Raw genomic sequence first — 13,047 nt, 5'->3', positions numbered from 1 at the left:
AATGAATGCTCGCCATAATTTGATGAAAATATTTCAACAAACGCCACGCTAAATATTTGGTAGAATGTCTGTCCCGCGACGGCACGTGAAAATACGACAATACGCAAACTGAAGCTAGATAATGAAAATCGTCCCAGAATTAACACTTCACTTGAAATGATTTCATGGTTCCGCGTATCTCTAGTAACTTAATACGGCACCCGAGGCTGTTTGTAGCAGTGATACCGACGCGACGCGACTCCCGTCACAGATGGCGTGTTATTCAGCGTCGGGAGAGAACTGGGGCCTTCCTTCCTCGCCGTACCGTGTGACTCACGTGCAATTCCCTGCACGATTTGAAGCAGGTTAAGCAGGTCAACTGCTGTTCCTGCGTGTTGTATTCTCAAGATGGATGTGGTCCTCACTTATTGTAGGTCTTCTCGTTTCACAGTGGTGGTCGTCCTCACTGGGTGCTTGGAGTTATTCCAGCAACCGGTCCGGCCATCTGGTCGCTGGACGCCAGTGGAGTTGGTTTCCCAATCCACTGACCAGCGGGTTCCTGGACGTCCTCGCCGACTCGTAGAAGTTCCGTGCGAGCGTGCGGAAGCGGCGCTTCAGCATCGGAACTCCCGCGATGTCGTGCAGCATACGGGTGTCGTAGTCCCTTGGCAGGTGGAGCGCCAGCCGAAGGGCTTTGTTCTGCACCCGTTGCAGCGTCTGGACGTGTGTGTCGGCGGCATTTCCCCACACCACGGCCGCGTACTCTAGCACTGGCCTGATTAGTGCTAGGTAGAGCGTGAGGCCGCAGTGGGGGGGCAGTGTCGCTGTGGGGTTGAGGAGGGGGTAGAGCGAGCGCATCCGTCCAAGCGCCCGGCCCCTCAGCTCCCTGATGTGTGGACTCCAGGTCAGGCGTCGGTCCATAGTGACGCCGAGGTACTTCCCAGTGCGCGACCACAGGATGGGGCCTCCCATGATCCGCACTTGCGGCAGCGCGTCGGGAATGCGGCGGCGAGTAAACACCACCGCCTGGCTCTTCCCGGCGTTGAACTTGAGCCGCCATTTGGTGGCCCAGGCTCCAATCTCGGTGCAGGCGAGCTGCAGGCGGCGGAGCATCAGCTGCGCGCTCATGCTGCACGTGTACAGCGCGGTATCATCGGCGTAGAGCGCCAGATGGACCCTCGGCGTCATCTTCGGGACGTCTGCGGTGAAGAGGGAGTACAGCAGGGGGCCAAGGACGGACCCCTGTGGCACTCCAGCACGTATGTGGCGCGCCGTGGACACGCCACCGTCTGCACGCACATGGAACGTGCGCCCGTGCATGTAGGACTGGAGAAGGCGGACGTGCGACACGGGTACCCCCTGTACCAGCAGCTTATACAGGAGGCCGTTGTGTCACACGCTATCAAAGGCCTTGGAGACGTCGAGGAGTACCACCCCAAGGTACTCGCGACGCTCCAGGGCCCCCATCGCCTGCTCCACCAGTCGCAGTAGTTGGTGCTGTGTCGAGTGCCCACTACGAAAGCCAAACTGCTCGTCAGGAAGCAGGCCTTCTTCTCTGACGTGGCGCTGTAGCCGTTTGGCGAGAATCATCTCGAAGGTCTTCGAGAGGGAGGGCAGCAGGCTTATTGGGCGATAGTTCTGCGCCAGCCTGGGGTCCTTGCCAGCCTTCGGAATGGCGACCACCTCAGCGTGTTTCCACGCATCGGTGTAGGCGCCTGTGCGGAGGATGGCGTTAAAGATCGATGTGACAATACGCACTGCTTCCGGTGGCAGCTTCTTCAGCAGTGCGTTGTCGATCTTGTCGCAACCCCCCGCCTTCCTGGGCTGTAGGAAGTCGAGGTGGTGTTGCACTTCCTCTGCAGTGGTTGGCTCGATGACGTCGTCCGCCTCCTGATGGGTCAGGTACAGCGGAAGACGCTCTTGCACCTCCTGGATGGTCTCTTCGTCGACAACATCGTCCACGGTGGAGAAGTTCTCGGCGAAGGTGTCCACGAGCACGCTGGCCTTCATATCCGGCTCTGCGGCGACGTCACGGCCAACTTGAAGCGGCGGGATGCGCTGCCCCTTGCGCAGGAAGCTCCTGGCCATGGCTCAGGCGCTTCCGTCATCGATCCTGAGCGTGGCTATTTTGCCAGCCCAGTCCCGATTACGGTGGTGGCCGACGGCCGCCGAAATCTCCCGGCGCAAGCGGTTTAGCAGCCGCTTGGTGGCGGGGTTTCTCGTGATCTGCCACTCACGAAAAACCCGGTTCTTCTGTCTGATCAGCGCCAAGATGTCCGGCGGAAGCTGTTTGGAGTTGTCCTTCAGCTTCCACGGTCCTCGCGGCGCTGCTGCATCTGCCGCCGCAAGTGTGTAGTGGGTGAATGCTGCTAGTGCTGCATCCACCCCCTCCTCGTCAGGATCAGGTGTGGCTGCGACCGTCTCCGCCAGGTGCTGCTGGAAGTGCGCCCAGTCGGTGTTGAGGCGGGCGCTGTGGTGCTCAGGAGGCGCCGTACCATCTGTGTCCAGGTCGAAGATCACTGGCAGGTGATCTGAAGACAGGGCACAGCGAGTGCTCGCGATTGCGTTGTGTGCTGCCCCTTTCACAATCGCGATGTCGAGCACGTCGGGACGGCCGCGCGTCGGGTAGTGCGTCGGGTCGAAGGGACCCAGCACCACGGCGTCATGGTCGTTAACGACCCGGAGAAGCTTCTCTGCCGCTGATGGTGGTGACCTTGGAGTTCCACTCCGGGTGTTTTGTATTGAGATCGCCGCCGATGAACAGGTTCCCGCGCATCGACAGCAGCGTCTCAATGTCCCCGGAGTGGAGGTGTCCTGACGGCTTCCGGTAGGCCGCCACGAATGTTACGTGGCCCACAGAGGTGTTGACCACGACGCCGGTCGTCTCCAAAGTTGGCGTCACCGGGAGCTGCACCTGGTGGTGGCGCAACGACGTCTTCACCTACACCGCCGTTCCGCCGCCGTGGGTGACCCGGTCGGTGCGGTAGCAGCGGAAGTTTGCCGCCCGCACGTCCACGCCCGGCTTCAGCCAAGTTTCTGTGACGAGACAGACGTCCACGTGTTCGTCCCGCAGAAACTGGCGGAATTCTCCCGCTTGGGAGCGTATGCTGTTTGCGTTCCACCCGCAAACGGTTAGACCTTGGATGTGTCTATCCATGTTTGGGTGTGGGAACAGCTGGTGTGGTGGTGGCCTGGGCGGCCGACTGCACTGCAGACGCGATCATCTCCGGGAGTTGTTGCAGGAGCAGCTTGAAGTCCTCCCTCAAGGCCCTGACTTCGTCCGCGATGCTCGCTGCGGATGTAAAGTCAGTGTGGGGAGAGGATGCTGGCTCCTGCGCTCGAACAGCTGCTGGCTCGCGGGCAGGGCGCTCCCTCTGCCGTCCGCGCCGGCGGCCGACCCTGGCTGGCGTTGGGTGCTCTCTCGGCGGTCCGCGCCCGCGCACTGCTACCGCCGCTGGCGCAGATTCCGGTTGCCTGCTATTCCCCTGGACGTCTGTGGGGGCGGCAGGGCGCTGCTCAGCCGATTTGGCGGGTGCCTTGTCGGTGGCAGCGGATGCGTAACTTCTTCCTGTTTTCACCCGCGCGGAACGCGCCGGCTGTCCTCTTCTTGATGCAGCGTGCCGGAAGGCAGTGCAGCCGCGGTAACACGCCACATGCTTTTCGCCGCAATGGCAGCATGTGGGCGCGTCGGTCCGCGGGATTTTGCACTCCCGACTGGGATGCTCCCCCGCGCATTTGACGCAGCGGGGAGGCATCTTGCAGTACTTCGCCACATGGTCCAGGCCTTGGCAATTGAAGCACTGCGCCGGGCCACGTCTTCTGCGCAGCTTCTCCACGGTGACGCCATCAGCCACGTGGGTCAGCTGGAATATTCTGCGGTTCTCGACGGTGTCGTCGAGAACCGCTATAAATAGCAGCATGTCGGAGAAGTCCCTGGGTGACTTCATACGCGCCGTGGCGTGTATCGGGAAGCCCAGGTCCTCGAGCAGCTCCCGCAAGTATCCAGGGTCCATATTGAACGGGAGCTTGCGGAACACGACTTTCAGCGTCTTCACCGGCTCCGAGGAGTAGGTGAAGCTGTGTAGCCCTTCTCTCTCTGCGAGGTCCATGACCCCGTGGTAATCTTCTGCCGTCTTCATTATGACTCAGTTCAGGTCACGCCCTGCGACTCTGAACGTCACATTCCCTTTGACGACAGCTTTCACTTTCTCCCTGAATTCACGGAAGTCGCCAGTCCACTTGATGACCACGGGAGGTGGTGGGGGCGACTTCTGCTGTTGCTGCTGCCGGCTGTCCATGGGCTCACTGGCATCATTGGAGAGGCCAGCGAACCGGTTGCCGGTGTGCACCGCTGACTGTTGCGCAAGCACCACAGCCCTGGCTGTGTGCTTGCGGGAGGGCTGCATGAAACCCTCGTCGTCCACGGTCGGGGGAAGGGTCCTGGATCCCTTCCGCGACTCCTTCCGCTGGGTGCGGAGCGTGGGCGCGCTACTAGACGTGCTAGTGGCGGTCCTCTTGGTGTTTGTGTCCGCGCTCGCGTCAGCTGGCCGCTTACGCGAGTGCTGCACCACATTCATGGTGTCTGGAGATGGTTTGGCGCCTGGGATGAGGCCCATCAGGAAGGCGAGCTGCCTTTCCACTTCCGGCGTGTGGGCTGGGTCCCCAGAAGGCGCTGTCTCCACCGAAGTGGTAGCCTCAGGTGTCAAGGCTGTCGACTGTGACGCGCGTGAGGCCGTGGGTAAGGCCTGCGGGCCACCAACATCAAGCACGCGGGCAAAGGCGTGCAGGGGCATGCCCCCATCCGCCGAAAGTGCGCGCCTGCCTCTCTGGACCGGTCGGTCAGTCGTAGGTGGGCAGCGGTTTGTGACAGCCGTCGGGGCAAGCCCCGCCGTGCCAACGACCGCCCTGGTCCGTGCTGCAATCCATCTCAACGTCCAGGGTCGTCTGCTGGGTTGTTGCCGTTGGCCTTCCTTCGTCGCGCAGCGTTCTTATATATAAAGCCGCGGTGCGGATGGCTAAGGGAACGCCTGATCAAATCGGCTCTCCCGACTAGCCGCTGGGCTAGTAACGCACCACTTCAAGTTACATAATAAATTATAGCTTCTCTTGCTGATGGCCGAATAAGCTCTTAATTTAAAGGTGTATTTAGCACGCAGGTAAGTATTGATAATAAAATTTTGACGTGGCTAAGTTAAGTATTTTGGGCGAGAGAATTAATTTAATTGCCCTGCACGCAGCAGATGAGCTCTGAACTGTCCCTTTTGAGATCCGCTATCGCTATAATTTTATAGGTATTCAAAAGAAACTTTTCACATCTTCATAGTCATAGCGGACCTCCAACCTATTTAAATCTAAACATCCTAGCCTTATTTCTTAGCCTACTTAATCTATCTTGCTTCCTTCAGTTTTGAGACGAAAACCACAAAATCATGAATTTCCACTAAAATCTTAATTTGTGAAATCCAAAGTACTGTTTTTATTAAATCATTATGAAAGATGAATCTAAATATAAATTTTGAAGTCTCTAGCTCTTTTCTGTTGCGCCAATGATTTTTGCAGAAAAACGTCCAAATTTCGGAAATGGCTTAAGTTATCGAACTGACATTCAACACATATTACTTTAGCATTATTCCTGACATGCTAGAAAAGTTTTAGGTTATTTGCTTGATTTTTAAAGTATTGTGCAACATTTATTACATCAGAGCTAGTTACAACAGACTGGGTGGCACACAATGGAAACTGATGTGAATTTACTACAGCGTGAGTAGGCTGCTTCCCTACATCACCCTCTACTTAAATTTTTTGTTTATGAATGTTAATGAATGAGAAAAAAAAATTTAATTACACAAGGGAAGCAAGAGTACAGCGTAACTTCCTATGAAAATTGAAATTGAAATGTAAACATGTAGAAACATTAAAGAAAACTGATTATCTACATTAATTATTTAAATTGTGGGCATGTTCACTGCCTTTTAAACAATGTCATTACTCAAAATTTTAAGCAAAGTCAACGAAATATTTTGGCATACATATTGCCTTAGACAAACAAACACATACAAATTGAAAAATTATGAAAATCTTAGATCCATTAAATACACTAAATACATTTTTACATACACAAATTCAAAGAAAATATTACATGATACATAAACAGATGATTATCTCTTAGCGGTCTTTTCTAAACCTGAAAGAAAATTGCACAAATAATTTTTACACACGTGGTTGTAGCCACTTTGGCTGGCGTCCTACACTTCCATTCACAGGGGTAGAGGAGGGGAAGTTGCTATGGTGTGCGTCCTTCACGTTCACTCTAAATTACATGGGGAAAGGGGAGGGGTCACTGTGAGTTGTGTCCAAGTCACTCCACGCTTTCACGCAGCTACCAGGCTGCCATTATCTGGTTTGTCCTGTAGAACAAACAAAAAGAGTGCCTCAGACTCTGTTCACTTAATATCTAAGGGTGGGTCACAATGAAATGGGGATATATACATTTTATCCTTCAATACTTTTCTGGAACAAAGTTAACAGAACTTCTTCAATTTTTACTCTTACGGTTACTTAACTGTCATAAAATCGGTAAACAAATGGCTCAAAACGCCGTTAGTCACGTACTAGAGAATTTAATGCTCTTAAGGCATACAATCATAAATCCTATTTAATCTGAATTTATTCTTTCTGGGCCGGTACACTGAACCAATGCTCGGTATATTCCTGATACATTTGTATTTTAAGCACTTAACTGACTCATCTTTGATTACCTTATTCTTAGAGATAGTATGAGTACATTTGATTAGTAATTATTTTCTCAGCTTCCTTGTACATGTGAGTAACTTTTGGTAATAGTACAGTTGTGAGTGTTCAAAACACACTACGTTTAGTTGACTGCTAAATCCACTTATTGGTCCTCTGCTGTTATCAGTTCCACATCTGCAATTAGGTACTTACTTACTTTGAAGTGTATTTATGCTGAGCTAAAATAATGTTTTACATCTGCCATTATATACTTATTTACTTTGCTAGTGTATGTACTTATTTAACACTCACTCTATTAATATTTAAAGCATAGGATAGCACATTTATTTCATATCTTTAGTGTATTGCAGCTGATCAGTTTGCTCACGTGGCAATCCATTTCCACTCGATCGGACGCTGAAACCACAGGTAGTCTCTCTCAGATCTACCACTAAAGTGCATCAAGTAATTATGGATGAGCGTAATGCTAATTTCCTTAAACCTATAGGACACCATGAGCTGCTCTGTCTCATCTAACATAAGGGTACCTATGGTCGCATTCACGCCTCCAACTCATAACCTCAATACGTGTAGGTGTATCCTGTCACACACTACACCAAAATAATGGCCAGCTCCAACCTTATAAATACTTCAGGGACGTGTCCTTCACGTCTCAACCACAAACACTGCTCAATTCTATTACACTGCCATTCCTTGCTACACAAGGTGAGTTTATTCTTACAAATTATCTGCATATTTTTCGTAACACTAAGCACTCTCTTTTACTATTTCTTAGTTAGCTCTAATGCATACACTAGGTTTCACTACCACTTCAGAACCTGCTTGTACATGAATTCATATATCTTTTTAAATTACTGTTGGTGGACCATTTCCAATAATACAACACTTTGTACTTACTATATTACCAGGGTTCTATACGTAATTGTTACTCAAATACATTTTATCTTAATTACGTCATACTTCTCTATTGTTTGTCACTATTAGGTTTGTCACATTAGGTATTTTTCTTCACTAATCTGTAGATAGAATAGTTACAGAACACATGGCTGGATAGCCATGACGGAAAATTTTTGTGTTGTAAAGAAGAGGTCGAAATTTTTGGGGACAGGAAAGATGAAGAATGAGTGAGATCTGAAAGGGGAAAGAAGATTTCACACAGCTGGGACTGCACAGCTGCCACACTGTGTAGAGGTTACAGAACAACCTCCTCCCTACAGCATTAATTAGCTTCAGAAATTTTCTTAATGGAAAGAAGGAGCCGAAATTTTTGTGGATAGGAAAGATGAAGAATGAGTGAGACCTGAAATGGGAAAGAAGATCTCACACAGCTGGGACTGCACAGCTGCCACACTGTGTAGAGGTTACAGAACAACCTCCTCCCTACAGCATTCATTAGTTGAATGCTGTATTGATAACCATACCGGAAAATTTAATATGTTAGAAAGAAGAGGTCGAAATTTTGGTGGATAGGAAAGATGAAGAATGAGTGAGACCAGAAAAGGAAAGAAGATCTCACACAGCTGGGACTGCACAGCTGCCACACTGTGTAGAGGTTACAGAACAACCTCCTCCCTACAGCATTCATTCACTACCTATGAATTTCTTTAGGTCGATCACGTTCCTGAGACTTAATAGTTTCTTACTTTTAGGGTACTCTAGCCTATATGCATTGGCATGTGGTTTTCCTACGATCCTGAAAGGTCCTTGGTATACGAACATGAATTTCTTTGTTTCTGCATTTACTTTCTTTGATTTTTCTTTGGTTTTGACAAGGACTAATTGACCTATTTCAAAGCTATTAGGTATAGCTTTTGCGTCATGACGCTTCTTCCTTTCCAACGCTCTTTTTCTTATATTTGCCCTAGCCTTTAATTTCTTCTCGTCTGTGGATATTTGCGTTAGAATAGGGAATTCTACCATATCTGCAATCACATTGTGCGGTTCTTGGCCAAACATCAATTCGCAAGGTGCAAAACCAGTGGCATCATGTCTTAAGTTGTTAATTACATTCTCAAAATACTTAATGTGCTCTGCCCAACTTGAGTGTTTCCGAGCACAATAAGTTCTGCAAAGCCTATTCAATTCCCTCATAATACGTTCACTCATATTTCCTTGGGGGAAATACGCAGATATTTTCAGATGTTTCACGCCGGCCTTATCTAGACATTCCTTAAATCTATCAGAAGTAAATTGAGGCCCATTGTCTGGCAGTAAATTCTTCGGAACGCCAACGTTCACGAAGAAATCTTTTTCCAACTTTTCAACCAATGTTTTTGCATTTGCTCTTTTAATTGGGTATAGCTTAACATATTTACTGAATCCATCCACAATAACAAAAACATGGGTGCAACCACCTCTCGAAACAGGAAGAGGGCCAAACAAATCACAAGCCAGTAATTCTAGGGTTTCAGTTGGCTCTACTGAATGCATATCCCCTTGTATTCTGGTGTTAGCAGCACGGACTTTCTGGCACACTACACAAGATGCTAGACGCTTAGCCACACGGCGGTACATGTTGTCAAACACAACCCTCTCTTTCAATTTTGCAATGCACTTCTTTGCACCGTAGTGCCCATACCTCAGGTGTACATAATCGATTAGTAAGTCTACATGTTGTGAGGGAAAGCACAGCTTCCACTCAGAAACACCTACCTTTTTCCTTCTAAACAGAATACCTTTATGCAGACAATAGTATTGCGAAACCTTAGGATAGTTCGCATTTCCTAAATAGCTCTTCACTAATTTCAGTTGGTCATCTGCATTCTGCTCACGTCTCAAGTTTTTAATCACTCTCTTTAATGCACTTTCTTCCTTTACTTCGTGCAATGCAAACATTCGAACTTCATTTAGGTCCGTTGCTGTAATTCCCGCGTCATCACAGAGCTCCACACTTCTAGATAACCCATCAGCTACCAGATTGTCTTTCCCTTGAATATATTTAATCTCAAGGTCAAACTGCCGGAGATACAATGACCATCTTACCAAACGAGCATTCCTCAATTTACAGGTCTTTAAAAAGGCCAATGCCTTATGGTCACTGTAAACAATTATCTTGTGACCTAATAGATACTGTTCAAACTTTTGTACCCCAAATACAATTGCTAATGCTTCCAGTTCTGAGATGCCATAATTTCTCTCTGCTGCCTGTAAAGATTGACTTGCGAAAGCTATAGTCTTGTGCACTTCTTGTTCGCTCTCTATTTCTACTTGGAATATCTCCACAGCTATACCATAGCCACTAGCATCAACAGACATGCAGAAGGGTTTTTCAAAATCAGGATGATGTAAAATAGGACTATTAATTAAAGATTGTTTAAGCACCTCAAACGCCTGATGACATTCTGCTGTCCAAACCCAAGGGGTATTCTTTTTCAGCAGGAGGTGAAGACAGGGAGCATTAAAAGCCTGATCACTAACAAAACGCCTATAGAAGCCGAACAGACTGAACATCGATCTCAACTGCTTCTTGTTTCTGGGAGCCTCAAATTTTTCAATGACTGCTAGCTTGCCTGGGTCAGGCAGAATACCTTTTCCACTTATCCTATATCCCAAGAAACCTATTTCTTCTTTAACGCACTCTGTCTTTTCAATCTTTAGTTTCATGCCACCTCTCTCAATAGCCTCTAACACTTCCTCTAATAAAGCTATGTGTTCTTCCCAGGTAGGAGTTGCTATTAACAGATCATCTACGTAGACTGTTATTTTATTACTTAAAGCTGGTCCTAAAACATGGCACATCACACGTACGAAGGCACAAACAGAGATATTAAGTCCGAAAGGTACCACACGGTATTGGTAACAAACTCCTTCGTACAAGAAAACTGTGTACTTCCTTGAACTTTCCGCCAGTGGCAAATTCCAATATCCACACGTGATGTCCATAGAAGTTAAGAATTTTACTCCCCGGAATTTTTGCAATAACTCGTCCATGTTATGCGGTCTATCACTTTCCCTAACCACTATTTCATTCAACCAACGAGCGTCCAAGACCAATCTGACACTTCCGTCTCTTTTTGGTACAACTACAAGAGGATTATTGTACTCACTGACCGCTCTTTCAATTACACCCCACTCCAGCATTCTCTGTATCTCCTTTCGAACCGCCTCCTTCCTAGCTACATGTATTTGGTATGGCTTCCTGAAAAACACTTGGCCGGGTTTCACCTTTAACTGACATTCATAACCTTTGACTATGCCAGGTCGATCTGAAAATACCTTATGATGCCTTTTTAGAACCTGTCTCAGTTCTTCCTTCCGATTGGCTGAAATCTTATCGATTTCCTGCAATTTAGCTTCTATTTTGTCTAAAATAATTGCTTCTTCTTCTTCTGTGTTCAGCTTACTGTTACTAAGATTAGCACCTTCGTCCCAATACCTCCTATTTTTCAGAACTCGTATAGGCAGCTCCCAAGTTACATCATCAGTTACTACATGTTTATCACTAAAAGGTACTATAATTACTCCGGTTATTGGCAAGACCATTTTTAACTGGCTTCTTTCAAAGTCAACAACACTCTGATATTTTGACAAGAAATCTATGCCAATTAAAACCTCAATACTGAGATTGTTTACAATTAAACATGGATGATCAATTAAATTACCATTAATGTTAAAGGGCAGTAAAGCTTCTTGCTTTACTGTTTTTGACACCTTGCCAGTAGCACCAATTATTCTTAGTCCTGATACTCTCATTACTGTAAGCTTGTCTTTACCTGGTAATGCATCAAAGAAGGACTGAGATATTGCACTCACCTCACTTCCACTGTCTAAGAGACAACGTACATTGATACCCAACATATTCACTATTACTATAGGGTGGCTTATTCTAGGTTGTACAGGTGGTTCCTCAAATTCATCTAATAGTTCCTTTTTTATTTGTCTCCAACTAAAGTGATTGACATCTGTCTTCATTACATTTAGGTCACAGTGTGTAGGGGTTTCCTGAATTACATTTTCAGCTGCCTCTTCCAGTCGGTCTATTAATTTTAAATCGAAACACCGCACGACTTCATTACATTTAGTTTGCTAAACATGACCCAAATTACTGTAGTCTGGGCGATTCTGTGCCTCCAGACCAGGCATAACACTAATTACAGCTAAACCACTTTCACCATTATCGTCGGTTTCCTTCTCAAGTGACAACTGGTCACAGCTACTGGGTTCATCGACCCTCAACAGCCTACCCTCTACATCCTCACTTATCTCCTGTCCTAAATCTATTAGTACATTATCAACATCCTGCACAGGCACTTTAGATAAGAGCACATCATCCTCATCGTAAATATAAGCATGAATTTCTTCTGCTTCTTCACCTGACAATTCAGTATTTTGTAGCTCTTCCCTATCGTTACACTGCGGTGCCTTCTCTTGCTCTTCCCACTTAGAAAGCGTCTCTAACACGGTATCTATCAAATACTGTGAGTGATCTAATATTTCTGTTGTATCCTTAGGTGTTACCGACTCTTCATCCACATGTTCAGTTTGAGTATTCTGATCTGTCTTACCAATTCCCTTAACTACTGGCTTAGGAAAAGTAACCGCCTGGTGAGCGCCAGCGTCCTCATAGACAGGAACTAGTTTTCCTGCCTCGGCCCACTACTGTTTCCTTTATTTCCATTATAGTTAGTTGGCATAGCATTGCTTTCCGTACTGTTGTTTACATGCATATTTCTGTTTGGAACAAAATTATTATCCCTTGGACGCCATTGTTGGTTCTGATAATTATTTCCCCAATTCCTACCTCCCTTAGGATGGCGAACACCTACTGTTCTGATGTTTACATTGCCATTTTGCTCGTTCCTAAAATTACTACTATTGTTATTAGCATTTCTGTTATTACATGCTTGCTCCTCATTGGCAGCAACATGTTCTACACGTTCCAGATACTCAATGAAATGATCCAGATTGTCTCTAGGGGCAGATATAATTCTAGTTTGCCAATACCATGGCAGTTTGGCTTCAAGACCTAGTATAATCATTTTAGGTTTTAGCTTTTCGTCCAAATGTGACAAATGTGAAATCCATGACCTAGCAAACTCTTTAATAGATTCCTTGCCTGCATTGAAGCGTTTTCCACTCCAAAATTCTCTCAACACTTCATTTTGCTTATTGCTAGACCAATACTCATTAATAAAAGCTGTTTTAAATTCCGCTAATGTTTTACACTTTAACATAACGTCAGCTGACCAACGCATGGCGTCACCTGCTAAATGGCTTCTAACAAATGAGATTTTCTCTCGTTCAGACCAAGTTGATGGAATCACATCTTCAAAATCGTTCCAGAAATCTAGCGGGTGTATATTTTTATCTGGATCG

Source organism: Schistocerca nitens, chromosome 2 (assembly GCF_023898315.1).
Source record: "Schistocerca nitens isolate TAMUIC-IGC-003100 chromosome 2, iqSchNite1.1, whole genome shotgun sequence".
NCBI classification, from domain to species: domain Eukaryota; kingdom Metazoa; phylum Arthropoda; class Insecta; order Orthoptera; family Acrididae; genus Schistocerca; species Schistocerca nitens.
Note: the sequence above shows the minus strand (reverse complement) of the source record.